The sequence below is a fragment of the Bombyx mori genome, chromosome 20, assembly GCF_030269925.1.
Source record: "Bombyx mori chromosome 20, ASM3026992v2".
NCBI lineage: Eukaryota > Metazoa > Arthropoda > Insecta > Lepidoptera > Bombycidae > Bombyx > Bombyx mori.
In genome coordinates, this window is record NC_085126.1 from 6,141,599 (window position 1) to 6,155,655 (window position 14,057).

Genomic DNA, 14,057 nt, shown 5'->3' on the forward strand with positions numbered 1-14,057 from the left:
AAGCAGACGTGCAGGACTTTTTTAGCGGGCAAATAATCAGAAAATCGGTACCTTTGTTGTGACCATCAATGAAGTTTGATAGACCATCTCTGCTCCATATAAGACTTTGGAATTAAATAAACGGCACTTTATTTCCTCTACGAAATGATATCCTTGCGCTCGTAACACCTCTAGTATTACTGATGTTTTGGCAACGACGCAATTATGTGTTCCGTCTCGAAGGGGAAGAAGGCAGTCTTCAATGCTGTCTCAAGGCAGGTAGCAACATTCAGGTTGCGAGGCAGCTTTTACTGGTGGTAGGACCTCTTGTGAGTCCGCGCGGGTGGGTACCACCACCCTGCCTATTTCTGCCGTGAAGTAGTAATGCGCTTCGGTTTGAAGGGTGGGGCAGCCGTTGTAACTATACTTGAGACCTTAGAACTTATATCTCAAGGTGGGTGGCGCATTTACGTCGTAGATGTCTATGGGCTCCAGTAACCAATTAACACCAGGTGGGCTGTGAGCTCGTCCACTCAACTAAGCAATAAAAAAAAAGTATGTATTATTATAAAATATGTAATGTTTACTGTATGCACTAGGTTTGTGTACCTAATTCTTCTTTCCTTCTGCGGACCTACTGGAAAAGATTTCAACACGAAATAAGTAGTGCCCTTGTACTCTGTATCCTTATTGTCGTGTTTCTTCTAACAGCTGTGTGTATAAAATATATTAAATAAATAAATAAAATAAAATAAATAAGAAAAAGTATATCGACAGATATCGCTCTTTTACAGACTCCCCATGATAATTAAAAGGGATTTAACTACCACCGATGTTGAGTAAGCAGAGTAAGAAATATCTTGGTATTGGTTACCGACTGAGAGTGAAGTCAATCGTATTCAGTCATCCGCCAAAATCCAATTGTTTGTGAAATAGAACTAATAAAAGTCTCTTTCAAAAATCCTTTTGCTTAAAAACCCAATCAGGAAACCCCGCATACCAGCTCGAAGATACTGATCCTGACCTTATCTCTTATTACCCCACGGTCATCGCAGCATTTCCTCTCATCATGCCACATAAGGATTTGGCAGGAGTTTTACAATCAGCTGGGTAACGTGGTGCATTAGTAACATTTAGACCTGACCTCTAGAGAAACGAGATAATACATATGAAATTTATGAAATACAATATCTTAATTAAAGAACACACTGTGTATAAAAGTAATTTAATTTTATCAAATCACTAAGTTCAGAAGTTTCGATACAAAATTAATATAAGACAGGATATGAATCGTCGAATAAGAAAATTTTGCTCAAACCATTAGACAGAATATTATCGATCTTCACGAAGTGAACGCTTTTAGTAATGTCCTCCGTAGTTAACACCTGTGTGCACAGTGCAAAATGAGATTGTTCCGTCTATTTTTTAGAGGTATCTTGAGGTAGCCAAGAAGATGAATAAATGCGTTTACTTCTTCAAATAATCTCTCATTATATTATCTATATACATAAAAGATACATAAAATCAATAAAGAAAACATTACACACACTACATACCATGTATTTGACGCACACACGCATGCATATTATTTATTGTCAAACTTTTGTTCTTGACGTCTGTGGTCAAATTGAGAATAGAATATGGTTTGTCTTTATTAATATTTTTTATAGTGTAGTCTTGGCCAAATTTGTGATTATAGAAGTATAAAATACAATCATAATAGTGTACAAACCTATAATTCCAATTAATTATAGTCGAATTTCGACTACTGCAAGACCTCTAGTTTTTAATTATTTTACAAAATAGAATTGATATGCGCGTCCATCTTTTTTCTTCGGGTCATAATTTTTTTTTAATTTTGACAATTGGTGCCACTATTGCGTTTCCTGATTTGTGATTGGTTCGTCCGATATGACGTCATCGTTGGCCAATCACAGCCATTAATGTATGACGCGACGTTGATTCTTTAACAGAAATGATTTATAATATTATAATGGTTTCAAAAAGTACATACCTTTTTTGGTTAAAGAAGAAATCGCCGGACTTCCATGTACGCGTTGGGGTTGTAGGTCGGTGTTGAAGCGACTACAACCTCATGCTGCTGGGGCTAGTGTTAGCAAATTCTCTCAGGTTGAGCCCATGAGCTCACCCACCCGTCTGGGCGTTATAGCCTCTTAGGCTACCAGCGAATAGGTAGGGCAAATCATAGCAGAACTCGTTCAAACTCCATCTAAACAGTACTACCAATACCTACTCCTGAGATACAAAACTGGACCGAAACCAAGGTGCAATAATCACCTTACAGTCGTAACAAATTTTAAACTAGAATACTTGAAACAGCTAAACAGCAATCGATATTGCTGTTGTAGGAAACGTTTACAGTAAGCTATTTGTGGTCAGAAGAGCTCATTGACATCACAAGATAATGGTCAATATTCAGAGAATGCAACTGTCTATTTTCCAATGAATCAGGAACATGGGGTGGTGCTACGAGGGCTGCACTAAAAGTATCGGGAATGGAATATTTCCACTGTTCCTGTCATATTAAAATCTTTTTAATTGAAAACTCCTTGGTTTTAAAAATCGAATACCATTTATTTATTTAAAAAAAGTTTCTCGGTCTTGTCACGAAGTTTTGTCAAACTTGTTTAGTCGTTGAGAAAATGGAATTGACTCGAGAAAATTCAAGAGCGATGATTTATTATGACTTTCGAAGTGGTTTAACACAAAAACAGTGTGTTGACCGGATGATTTCTGCATTTGGTGATGAAGCCCCATCCAAAACCACAATTTATCGCTGGTTTGCTGAGTTTCAACGTGGACGTGTCAAGCTCAGTGATGATCCCCGTCAAGGCCGTCCAAAAACTGCAGTCACCCAAGAAAACGTTGATGCTGTGCGTAAGCTGATTGAAGAAGATCGACATGTGATATACCGCGAAATTCAGGCAACTTTAGACATTGGCATGAGTCAAATACAAATAATCTTGCATGAACAATTAGGTGTAAAAAAGTTGTTTTCCCGATGGATACCGCATTCGCTCTGTGAAGAGCAAAAAGCGGCTCGCGTTACTTGGTGCGTCAGAACTCTCGAAAGATTCCACGCAGGATCCTCAAATGCTGTATACAGCATTGTATCAGGTGACGAATCCTGGATATACGCGTACGAACCCGAAACAAAAAACCAGTCACGAGTTTGGGTGTTCGAAAATGGTTAAAGCCAACAAAAATTGTTAGTTCACGGAGTGTTGCAAAAAAAATGGTGGCCACGTTTGTCTCCAAAATCGGCCATGTTACGACTATTCCTCTTGAGGGACAAAGAACGGTTAATGCAGAATGGTATGCTAGCATTTGTTTGCCACAGGTCGTTTCTGAACTCCGTAAAGAGAACTGCAACCGCCGCATCATCCTCCATCACGACAATGCGAGTTCTCACACCGCGCACAGAACAAAAGAGTTTTTAGAGCAAGAAAACATAGAATTATTAGACCATCCGCCGTACAGCCCCGACCTAAGCCCTAATGATTTCTATACTTTCCCTAAAATAAAGAATAAATTACGTGGACAGAGATTTTCATCACCTGAAGAAGCTGTGGACGCCTACAAAACGGCCATTTTGGAGACCCCAACTTCCGAATGGAATGGTTGCTTCAATGATTGGTTCCATCGTATGGAAAAATGTGTCAAATTTCGCGGAGAATACTTCGAAAAGCAATAAATATATTTTTAAATAGTAATGTTGTGTCACTTCGTTAATTCCCGAAATTTTCAGTGCCGCCTAGGTATTCTAAGACATCAAACAGATATAATACAGAAACATACAAAGCAGTTATCGTGGCTTGTTTCATTTCATGAAAAACTTAAAGACCTGGACTTAAATCTCTATATATGAAATGAATTGCTGTTCGTTAGTCTCGCTAAAACTCGAGAACGGCTGGACCGATTTGGCTAATTTTGGTCTTGAATTATTCGTGGAAGTCCAGGGAAGGCTTAAAAGGTGAGAAAATATAAAAAAGCTCGGAATTATATAATAACAAATAATTTTGTTTTTCCTTTGATACGTCCCCTTGAAGTCTCTTTTTTTTTTATTGCTTAGATGGATGGACGAGCTCACAGCCCACCTGATGTTAAGTGGTTACTGGAACCCATAGACATCTACAACGTAAATGCGCCACCCACCTCGAGATATAAGTTCTACGGTCTCAGTATAGTTACAACGGCTGCCCCGCCCTTCGAACCGAAACGCATTACTGCTTCACAGTGGAAATAGGCAGGGTGGTGGTACCTACCCGTGCGGACTCACAAGAGGTCCTACCACCAGTGAATAATTGTGATTTGTTTTATTTTGTCTATATAGTGTTTCTTCAGGTTTAAATTTATCGATTGAGGCACTACGAAGTCTGCCGGGTCAGCTAGTATAAATATACAATTAACTTTTCCGAAAAAAAAGTAATATTAATAATTGAAAAACAAAATTAAGCACGTCTTTTTATTATTAGCACATCCATATTTGAATCTCACTAACTAATCTGTGTCTATGGCTTACTCGATTTCCCGTTGACCCGAAATCCAGGAATTTGGCACTAATAAATATATTCCGCAAAACCACACAACTTGTAATATTGTACAGGCAAGTTAAGTTACTAATAATCTGTGGTAAAGTTAGATAGGTATTGTGTAAAATGAAAATCATCAAGCAAAACATTGTTACAACAAATATTACTCTTTACTGCAGAATAATCAAACTTTTTTAGCGTACCTAAATATTGAAATCAACCAATTTACTTACTTATCCTATTGAACTATAATACTTGACTATATTACCAACAACACTGGGCACTAATGAATCGGATTGTGTTATCGGAACGTCGCTTCCATCAAGTAACAACAAAGCTTGTTGGAAGATCTTTCATTGTGGTTCATTAAAGAATAGAATTATTTTAATCCAAAAAAGAAATGATATGAGTTTTGCCACTGTAATCTTGTTCGATTCTTACGACTGGTATATGTCAGCATTAAGCCAGGGCTTTCACTCATAAGATCTATTACCTTGAAAATACAATACGATTCCATAAAGCGTTATCATTACTCGTTCATTACAAAAAGCCACGTCTTATTTTTTACATAATTAGCCATTTTGTGATGGCTATAGCAACTACAACTTCTTTTATACAAACGTATGAAATTACTGTGAAACATTTCAACGTGACACAAATGTATACAGAGTTAAATAAAAGTGCAAACAGACTACCTATGCCCTACTATTATTAGTAGTGGGTACTTAAATGAGAAACTGCGTTGAGTGTCGTGCCCATAGATTCAATTCACTGAGTTTCTCGTCGGATCTTCTCAGTAGATTCGGTGGTAGACAGGGACGTCTTAAACTAGGATGGGGCCTTTGGGCACACAAGAATTTGAGGCCCTTTTGGAAAGTAAAAAAAGCGAAATAATAACATTTTTTTACTGAGTATGACCATTTATTGTAGATAATCAAATACAGTATGATGTAATATGTCATTAATGATATTAGAATGCTGCTGGTTTTTTGGTTACGATTTCGATAACGGTTTCTTTCGGGATTTCTGTTGAGCAAAATCTTATATTATAGTCATAGTATATGCCTTGTAAATACCTTCTGATTACTGATTTGTGAAAAAAGTGTAATGTGCCCGAAAAAATGTTTTGAGAATAAACCTGTGAGAGAAATTGTCGGTCTTTCGGGGCCCCCTGAGAATGGGGGCCCTGGGCACGGGCCCCGTGTGCCCTTATGGTAAAGACGGTATTGGTGGTAGATTCTGCGAAGTACTACTCTGGCTAGGCCATTGCTAGAAAACTTTCTCAAGTTGAGCTCGTGAGCTCACCTGTATTGCCTTTATTGCTGATACTAAACAACGATATTTACACATAATAGCAAATTGTTTTAACTTAAATCTAATCTAATACATCGGGTTTCCCGGTTCAGTGATCAGCGTGTCCTGTGACACATAGGCCTCTTCCAGCTGCTTCCATTCTTCTCTATTGCTAGCTTTTCTGGACCAAATTGTCCCTCCAATCATCTTTATATCATCTGTCCATCTTCTAGCTTGCCTACCTCTTTTTCTTTTACCATCACGTGGCTGCCATTCTGTTATAATTTTAGTCCATTTCATTCTGCTTTCCCTTGTCATATGTCCTGTCCATCGCCATTTTAACTGTCTTATCTTCTTTAGTACATCTTCCACCTTTGTTGTACATCTAATGTCTGCTGCTCTTTTGCGGTCTTTGGACCAGATCAAATTTCAAACGAAATGATCAAAATCTCAATTAGAGTACCAGAAAAGCTAAGAAAACTCACGGAAATATACAATTCTATTTTAAGCTCAGAATGTATACCATCGCAATGGACCAAGAGCACAATTATACTATTACACAAAAAAGGGGATAGGAATATTATAGAAAACTACAGGCCTATAAGCCTTATGTCGAATATTTATAAAGTGTTCTCCAAATTGTTATTGAACAGAATAACAGGAATAATGGACGAACAACAACCTATAGAACAAGCTGGTTTCAGAGCGGGGTTTTCAACTACTGATCACATGCATGTCATCAAACAGCTAATAGAAAAATGTCAAGAATACGGTAAAGCCTTGTACATCGCATTTGTGGACTATAGTAAAGCATTTGATTCTATAGAACACGATTCGCTTTGGAGAGCTCTAATCCAGCAGGGAGTGCCAATAAAATACATACGTATAGTTAAAAATATATATGCAAATAGCACAGCGCAAATAAAACTGGAATCAACCGTGAGCTCACCTACCAGTTCGTAAATAGCTGGAATTACCCCTTTGGCTTCCAATGATTAGGTAGGGAAAAGAAAATTGTGTTGTGATCAATTGAGCATTGAGCTCACAGTGAGTGGCCACGAGCGTGATGATGTTGTCAGTCACTCGAATACATTGATAACGCAGTGATACCCAGTGGTGCAGACCCCTGAAGTTGCGCTCCGTCAAGACAATCAGAGCCTGTTCAAATCATTACCATCTACAAACTCCTGAAAAGAAATATCTTCGATGAAAAGGCTTGAAACTTAAGTTATCCTTTCGCGTTTGAGAAAATCACAGCAATTTTACACCCGAACAAGCAATTAAGCTAAACAAAAGAACGACAAACGATTTATGACTCCCTGGTATCTAACGGAACGACGCCACTAAATATCTTTATTGTTTTTTTTAATTAATCGATTTATTTAAAGAAAACTGGTGAAAACTTTTTTTACTGGTGGTAGGACCTCTTGTGAGTCCGCACGGGTAAGTACCACAAGCCCGCCTATTTCTGCCGTGAAGCAGTAATGCGTTTCGGTTTGAAACGTGCGGCAGCCGTTGTAAGTGTACTGAAACCGTAGAACTCATATCTCAAGGTGGCTGGCACACTTACGTTGTAGATGTCTATGGGCTCCAGTAACCACTTAACACTAGGTGGGCTCGTCCACCCATCTAAGCAATAAAAAAAAATTACAGAAAAAATTACATTTTATTTTCGTAGATTTTCACAACCTATTTTGCAGATCTCCATACCATAGGTAAATTTTCCTATTGCTGAGTTCGTCGTGGTCTAACGGGTAAGACGCCCTGTGTACTCATATAAAGCAATGCGATTATTCCAGTGTTCAAATGCCTCAAGTGATTATTATTTTTCTAAGGATATACCTCATTACATGTACTCACAAATGACTTCTACGATGAAGGAAAATCGTTTAGTAGTAAAAATCCTCGTGAATATCAATCATCAGCCTTTAGTCGTCCACTGTTGGACATAAGCTTCTTATCAATTAACGCCAGCGATGCCATTAGTGCGCACGGCGGGAAGTCGTTGGATGCGGAAGGCGGAGGACCGCATTCTGTGGGAGGCATTGGGGAAGGCCTATGTTAAGCAGTGGGCAGATAAAGGCTGATGGTGATGATGATGATGCTGATGTGATTCTCCTCATACGTTTCTTGCCGATCTTCACTCAAGAACCCACGCGGACTCAAGAACATCCGCACGGATAGGTACCACCACCCTGCCTATTTCTACCGTGCAGCAGTAATGCATTTCGGTTTGAAGGGTAGGGCAGCCGTTGTACTGTTAAAACTGAGACTTAGAACTTATGTCTCGAGGTGGATGGCGGCATTTACGTTGTAGGTATAGGTGGCTCTATTGGCTCCGGTAGGAACTTAACACCCACCTAAGCAATAAAAAAAAAGAAACTGTTTGTTACAAAATGTTTGCCTGATGTAGGAATCGAACCCAAGAACCACGGCGCAACAGTCAGAGGCGCTAACCACTGCACTAGCGAGTCAGTCAAAATAAATAATGGTAATTTGTTTGTTAAACAACCAACTCATCTCAACGAAATTCGTTTTGTTTGAGAGCTCTTTCCACAACGCGATAAACAATTTCGCTAACTAACAAAACAGCGATTAAAACCTTCAAACGAATTCACAGTTTAAGAAACAGCTTTAATGAAGTTTGAACAACATCTTATGAACTTAAATAGTTTCTGTGCAAAACTGTATTTAAAAAAAAAAAAACATTTTTTGTAATGGTCTTTGGTTCCCGCGAGTCGTGAATATAAATTATAATTATTTGAACGTTTATAATTTTGATTTTATTGTTTTCCTTTCAAATAGGTACTTCATGGTTATTATGATCACTAATGCCCAAGGTATCGTATTTATTCATTGATATTTTAATATTGTGCTAAGAATCGCCTACTTAAATTATTATTATCTATGGTCACCTAAATTTCTTGAAAAACATTCAATGACATTTCGACTTATCAACGTTTCTTTGCACACAGAAAGATTTAACAGATTCTGGCGGTTTGTTTGACTTCCCCTTGGTAGAGCTCGTTCCAAAAGAGGATTCCGTGTTAAAAATGCCGCCATACATTTTAATTATGAAGATATCACTGGAAGGATTTTAATCCAAACACAATAATTGAACTTGATTCAATAGAACGTTGCATTTCAAAGCTTAATGAACTTAATAAGTAAGGCCTCCTTTATACCGTCTGTGTAAATTTGCGACCGGTATATTTATATTTCAATACCACTGTTCCTATCTGACTAAATATATTAAATAAATAAATATTTAATAACAATCACGTCACGTTAACTGGTCCCGTGCTAAGTTCTTAAAGAACTTGTGTTACAGGTACCAGATAAAGGAAATAAATGTAAGATTTTTATTATACACGTACATATATTTAATATACATCCATAACCCTGGAAAAGACATTTATATTTATCATACAAATATCTTCCTTTGGCGGGATTCGAACCCGCGACCCCCTTGTGTAGTGACCATGTCACTTACCACTACACCAGACGGCCGTTAAATTTTATTAGGTACTAAAAAGGAAAAAAAAGAAATCGATTTACCAAAATCAATTCACAATTATGAAGTTACAGTCCGCGTATATGTAAATGACCTGATATAAAACAGGTTCTTAGAGATTGCGAATACTTAGGTAATAAATAAAAAGCATAAATGTGGAACACCATCAGGGTATAAGTATCTATCATTAAGTAAATATTTACTTCTTATTTTTATGATTTTTTATTTTAAATATGCGTCCACATCAAATAAACTTAATCATCATCATAATCAGCCCACAGTCGTCCACTGATGGACATAGGCCTCTCCCAATCCACACCACTGAGCCAGGTCTATGGCTCTCCTCATCCACTTCTTGCCGACCACCGTTCGGAGGTCATCGCACCACCATCGGTATGAATAAGTTAACTATGCATTAGGGCTGGAGGAGGAGTTTGGTCTTACTCCGGCTCCTGTAGAAGACGGCATACCCCTGTAGAAGAAGATGGGGCGACCGAACGGGATTGAAACGGCACGGTGCGCTACCAGCATTCCGGTGTGTCCCTGACGAGCAACTGGTTGGCGGTGTATCGTGCTTCTGATTCAACAGACTGGTTTTGGGTCAGCGGAGTAGTCCGTGCCACTCAGCTCTGAAATGAACACCCTTCCCGATCTTTCCCGAGTGCTATTCTTTTTTTTTCTTTTTTTTATTGCTTATATGGATGAACGAGCTCGCAGCCCACCTGGTGTTAAGTGGTTACTGGAGCCCATAGACATCTACAACGTAAATACGCCACCCACCTTGAGATATAAGTTCTTAGGTCTCAGTATAGTTACAACGGTTGCCCCAGCCTTCAAACCGAAACGCATCACGGCAGAAATAGGCGGGGTGGTGGTACCTACCCGTGCGGACTCACAAGAGGTCCTTCCACCAGTATTCTCCAAATAAGGTTCGAAAATAGTCCTTAGCGGTAGGCAGCGGCTTCATTGTACCCAACAAAAAAGGATTGCGACTCTGCGACTTTAGTCTTAGAGAACACGGAAGTCGCAATTTTAATTTAAAGCCGTGTGCTAATCACCTTATGCGGCCGAGCGTGATGGTGTGGGGTGAGGCAGGCCAGGTATCTCGCGGCTATTCCAATTATACGTCTTATGAAATAGTTGTCTCGTCGGGTGTCGCGGATGCCCGCAATATCGATGGGACGCGATAGATGATCGGAATTTTTGTTGTGATGTACACACAGTGTGGAGCGAAGCGGGTTATTATAACGTTGCGAAAAAAAATTATCGATTGCATTCGTGATATAGCGATAACACACACCCTACTTTCCAAGATCTTGCAATTTCAAAAGTTTCCTAAAATGTTCTTTACATCGCGTGCCCTGCGAAAAATATGGATGATAGAATAAAATAATGTACTACGACTTTGTAGAACACATTATTATTCAAAAAAAGGGTCGCGACAGCATTTTTCTAACTACAGTCAAACCTGGATAAGCGAGAGTTCAAGGGAGCACAATCTCATTCTCGCTTATAGAGGTTTCTCACTAATCCGAATTTCTCACTAATGCTCCCTCTGAATTTCATTTCGCGATTTTCCGGATGCATTCACTATTTTAAGTTTATCACTTAATGACAGTACTTTAATTTTCCGTTTTGACGTGATGCAGAACAGAACTCCCTTTCGCAATTGATTAACGATTGAGTAAGTCCGACAAACAGGACGGTACACAGGCACACGTGTCCATTTGAAAAGAATGCGATAAAATAACAACGTCATTTAGTTCCACGAAATAGAATAGGTTTAATATTGACGAGAAAACAATACTAAAACAATGATAGGAAGTTCTACGAAAGTTAAGAAAGAGTCATAAAATAGCAGATGTTAAATTTGTAATTTATTTTGTCATTTGTTCCTCCTAATAATATAGATAAATAAAGCTTGACTGTCGCTTATAGAGGTATAGATAAGTAGCAGTCTCACTTACAGAGGTCCATGAGGGAAAAACGACTCTCTCTTACAGAGGTTTCTGTATCTCGCTAATAGAGGTTTTGGGAGCTTAAAATGACGGGTCCTGGCTATTACTCTCACTTATAGAGTTTTCTCACTTATCCAGTTCTCACTTACCCAGGTTTGACTGTATTATTGTTATTCCGCAATAAGTGTTCTTTTATTTAAAAAAATAAAACAAGGTCGTTGAAATTTTTCTTAAAGAACCGAGCGGATCCGGAGCGGGGCGCTTGTTCATTAAAAAGGTATAACACATGAAAAAATAATTACAAACCCCAATAGTAGTTCGCGTAATGGTTAGTTGTAACTATGCCTATTTTTTACGCAAAGCAATCGTTCGTTCTTGTTTTAAATGGTGAGATATCCGCTGAACTATATTGAGACTTATATCTCAAGTCTAAAGGTGGTATTTACGTTATAATGTTTATGGATTCCGATAACTACTTAATACAAGGTAGGTCGCAAGCCCGTTGATCAATTAAAACAATAAAAAAGCTTATTCCGCTTCGACTATTACACAGCTAACACCCTGAAAAGTCTTCTGCGTTCTCATCGCTCGGAGAATGAGCCGTATAGTCGATCGAGGTTTTAAATTCGGTTCAGGGATCTGTATAAGGACGAGACTCAGTTATTAGATTTTCTTTTTTTAATTTTAATATTGCTTTCATATTAATTTCACTGTGGAATTCTTTTCAACTTTAATATTTATTGAGAAACGGATTTGCCGCCTTTTCTTCTTTGTTTATTCCACTATTCAGTTAAACCCTTGTCCTGGAATGGTAATACTGGCATTTACATCGTATATGAGCCATAAGTAACAGGACTTCGGTTCTGTCTTGATTCTGATTTTAACGTCCGCGTAATTACATCGATCAATACGAGTACACCAAATATCCTATAGGTACTGCGTACAGGTCATGACGGTTTTTCTTAAAAGGCTGCTTAAGATTTTAGTAAAAAAATATCAGGAATAATAATTGAAACTAGTCGAATTATAAGCACTTATTTAAATAAATTTTAAAAGTTTTAATGTTTGTTTAAAATATTTACATAGAGCATACATTTACACAAAATACATAGACAAAACAAATGAGCATCGCAACGTTCGCCACTGGTGTAAAGTTCATACATACTACCTAGAGCCACTGCGGTCATCCACAGTGCGTTTCCAGCACAGTTTCCAGAGATCTTTTTTGCCACGTACCATTTGACTTTGGAATGAACTTCCCTCCACGATGTTTCCCGAGCACTATGACATGTCCTTGCGGAGTCTTGCAGAGGGTACTTAGTGGTAGGCAGTGGCTTGGCTCTGCCCCCCCCCCCCATTGCTGATGTCCATGAACGGCGGTAACCACTCACCATCAGACCAAAAGACGAAGTGTAGGGATATTAATAGTCACTAGAAGAGCTCTGTCCGCAAAGCCAATATTAACCGTTACGACCTGGTAACTAATCTATCCGCCAACTAAAACTAAATTGAAGCCAGTGCGGACATAACAAAGTTAACCGACCCATTAAAATTAACATCTGCACCTGTTGATTACAACCACAACAACGCGCCGTCCTGTCGAGACGGGTTATTTCAGTATGGCCTCCTATTAATTTCATACTAATAACTCGTACACCGTGTCCACATTTATGTGGCAAATAAGTTAAGAATATATTAAGTGCTGTAATGAAATGTGTTGTATTTTGTACGTTATTTGTATTTTGAATAAAGAAGAATTTCTAATTATGATCAATGAACAACATGTACAAGCCAAAAAACTAAAATACACAAAGAGCACAGGCTGTGCTATGTTTAAAGCCAGGCAGCTTTCTATTTATTGCTATAAAATAAATGAAATTATTCCATGTTTATTTGTTTATCATTTCGTATTCAAAAATTATCAATAAAATAGAAAAAAAATTATAGTTAGACCTATTATTATTTATTTTTTATTTAATGGCTCGAATTACAGATCATATTGACTGACCTCTATTTCACTGCATTCTTAACTATCACTTAACGTCTAATCAATCTTGACAAATTATGTTCGCAAAATAAAATCATGTCTATTCTTTGAAGTATTCGAATTAATCAATCAGTAATCAATCATACTTTTGGAAATAGTTTTCGTTTTTATTTTTACTTTAGAACAGATATAAATCAGGTAAATATCGGGTTATGTCATTTAAGCTTTTAGTATTTCAACTACTTTCATATCTTCATACACGATTTTTCTCAATTTACCAAATAGTGGTATATACCTTGGGCTGTAATCTCATTTTGTCTCATGTTAATGACAATGACAACCTCCTACTAGAAAGCATGCTAATCGACATTGTGTATTCGTTGATCTTATTATTGGTTTGATAGCAGTACAAGATGATATACTTTATTATATGAACACAACAAGAATAATCTAAATTGTAATACTAGGATTTCGTTACGTATTCATAATATTCTTGGATAAAAGATTTCAAGCTCACAAATTGTCTCAAACTTTGCGGGTTCTTACCGTGAGTTTTATTTATGATCACGTGTAGACCGTTTTATGATAGTAACTTTAAGCTTAAGTTATTAGCTTTAAGTAGACTTATTTATGCTTATAGTTTAGGTATAGATTGATCAAATAGATTCATCAGGGAACGATTTGCTGAGTTGAAATTTTAATATGATAACTTTTGGCGTTAACTTTGAAATTACATCACTTGCTACGGTGGCGCCGCTCAATTTCGACGCTTT

At 37.7% G+C, this 14,057-nt stretch overlaps 1 protein-coding gene across 4 annotated transcripts in view; it reads left to right on the plus strand.

The window, feature by feature from the left end:
* LOC105841503 (uncharacterized) overlaps positions 1-14,057 on the plus strand; it is a 40,386-nt gene that overhangs the window by 12,637 nt on the left and 13,692 nt on the right. The window contains exon 1 of one of the 4 annotated variants that reach the window (XM_062674361.1): positions 13,336-13,482. The exons of the other annotated variants lie outside the window; for them this stretch is intronic. The gene's annotated coding sequence lies outside the window, so the exon portion shown is untranslated. Of the gene's footprint in view, positions 1-13,335; positions 13,483-14,057 lie in introns of those variants that run through there. 4 annotated transcript variants of the gene reach the window in all.